The sequence below is a fragment of the Convolutriloba macropyga genome, unplaced genomic scaffold, assembly GCF_964194025.1.
Source record: "Convolutriloba macropyga unplaced genomic scaffold, txConMacr16.3 SCAFFOLD_5841, whole genome shotgun sequence".
NCBI classification, from domain to species: domain Eukaryota; kingdom Metazoa; phylum Xenacoelomorpha; order Acoela; family Convolutidae; genus Convolutriloba; species Convolutriloba macropyga.
Genome location: NW_027450084.1, coordinates 12,501 through 15,214, shown reverse-complemented (window position 1 = coordinate 15,214; position 2,714 = coordinate 12,501).

The following is a 2,714-nucleotide window of genomic DNA, read 5'->3' as shown; positions in this document are numbered from 1 at the left end:
CTAAAGCTAGTTCAAGCTAACTCAAGCTAGCTAAAGCTAAGACAAGCTAACTCAAGCTAACTCAAGCTAACTCAAGCTAACTCAAGCTAACTCAAGCTAACTCAAGCTAGTTCAAGCTAACTCAAGCTAACTCAAGCTAACTCAAGCTAGCTAAAGCTAACTCAAGCTAACTCAAGCTAACTCAAGCTAACCCGAGCTAACTCAAGCTAACTCAAGGTAGCTAAAGCTAGTTCAAGCTAACTCAAGCTAGCTAAAGCTAAGACAAGCTAACTCAAGCTAACTCAAGCTAACTCAAGCTAACTCAAGCTAACTAAAGCTAGTTCAAGCTAACTCAAGCTAGCTAAAGCTAACTCAAGCTAACTCAAGCTAACTCAAGCTAGCTCAAGCTAACTCAAGCTAGTTCAAGCTAACTCAAGCTAGCTAAAGCTAACTCAAGCTAACTCAAGCTAACTCAAGCTAACTCAAGCTAGCTAAAGCTAACTCAAGCTAACTCAAGCTAACCCGAGCTAACTCAAGCTAGCTCAAGCTAACCCAAGCTAGCTAAAGCTAACTCAAGCTAACTCAAGCTAATTCAAGCTAACTCAAGCTAACTCAAGCTAACTCAAGCTAACTCAAGCTAGCTAAAGCTAACTCAAGCTAACTCAAGCTAACTCAAGCTAACCCGAGCTAACTCAAGCTAACTCAAGGTAGCTAAAGCTAGTTCAAGCTAACTCAAGCTAGCTAAAGCTAAGACAAGCTAACTCAAGCTAACTCAAGCTAACTCAAGCTAACTCAAGCTAACTCAAGCTAGTTCAAGCTAACTTAATGAAGTTAACCCAAGCTAACTTGGGTTAATGAAGTCAAACTCAAGCTAACCCGAGCTAACTCAAGCTAACTCAAGCTAATTCAAGCTAACTCAAGCTAACTCAAGCTAATTCAAGCTAACTCAAGCTAATTCAAGCTAACTCAAGCTAGCTCAAGCTAACTCAAGCTAACCCAAGCTAACTTAAGCTAGCTTAAGCTAATTAAAGCTAATTAAAGCTAACTCAAGCTAACCCCAAGCTAACTTAAGCTAGCTCTAGCTGGCTGCCACTGTTAGGCCATTTGGGAGCGCTTTTCTCGCACTCTGATTGGCTGCCACTGTTAGGCCATTTGGGAGCGCTTTTCTCGCACTCTGATTGGCTGCCACTGTTAGGCCATTTGGGAGCGCTTTTCTCGCACTCTGATTGGCTGCCACTGTTAGGCCATTTGGGAGCGCTTTTCTCGCACTCTGATTGGCTGCCACTGTTAGGCCATTTGGGAGCGCTTTTCTCGCACTCTGATTGGCTGCCACTGTTAGGCCATTTGGGAGCGCTTTTCTCGCACTCTGATTGGCTGCCACTGTTAGGCCATTTGGGAGCGCTTTTCTCGCACTCTGATTGGCTGCCACTGTTAGGCCATTTGGGAGCGCTTTTCTCGCACTCTGATTGGCTGCCACTGTTAGGCCATTTGGGAGCGCTTTTCTCGCACTCTGATTGGCTGCCACTGTTAGGCCATTTGGGAGCGCTTTTCTCGCACTCTGATTGGCTGCCACTGTTAGGCCATTTGGGAGCGCTTTTCTCGCACTCTGATTGGCTGCCACTGTTAGGCCATTTGGGAGCGCTTTTTCTCGCACTCTGATTGGCTGCCACTGTTAGGCCATTTGGGAGCGCTTTTCTCGCACTCTGATTGGCTGCCACTGTTAGGCCATTTGGGAGCGCTTTTCTCGCACTCTGATTGGCTGCCACTGTTAGGCCATTTGGGAGCGCTTTTCTCGCACTCTGATTGGCTGCCACTGTTAGGCCATTTGGGAGCGCTTTTCTCGCACTCTGATTGGCTGCCACTGTTAGGCCATTTGGGAGCGCTTTTCTCGCACTCTGATTGGCTGCCACTGTTAGGCCATTTGGGAGCGCTTTTCTCGCACTCTGATTGGCTGCCACTGTTAGGCCATTTGGGAGCGCTTTTCTCGCACTCTGATTGGCTGCCACTGTTAGGCCATTTGGGAGCGCTTTTCTCGCACTCTGATTGGCTGCCACTGTTAGGCCATTTGGGAGCGCTTTTCTCGCACTCTGATTGGCTGCCACTGTTAGGCCATTTGGGAGCGCTTTTCTCGCACTCTGATTGGCTGCCACTGTTAGGCCATTTGGGAGCGCTTTTCTCGCACTCTGATTGGCTGCCACTGTTAGGCCATTTGGGAGCGCTTTTCTCGCACTCTGATTGGCTGCCACTGTTAGGCCATTTGGGAGCGCTTTTCTCGCACTCTGATTGGCTGCCACTGTTAGGCCATTTGGGAGCGCTTTTCTCGCACTCTGATTGGCTGCCACTGTTAGGCCATTTGGGAGCGCTTTTCTCGCACTCTGATTGGCTGCCACTGTTAGGCCATTTGGGAGCGCTTTTCTCGCACTCTGATTGGCTGCCACTGTTAGGCCATTTGGGAGCGCTTTTCTCGCACTCTGATTGGCTGCCACTGTTAGGCCATTTGGGAGCGCTTTTCTCGCACTCTGATTGGCTGCCAGTGTTAGGCCATTTGGGAGCGCTTTTCTCGCACTCTGATTGGCTGCCAGTGTTAGGCCATTTGGGAGCGCTTTTCTCGCACTCTGATTGGCTGCCAGTGTTAGGCCATTTGGGAGCGCATAGATGACGAGGCAACACTTTCAGACAGCAAAGCGATGCTTCAGCTTACTTCAGCTAATTTAGAACACAACCGAACATTTGTA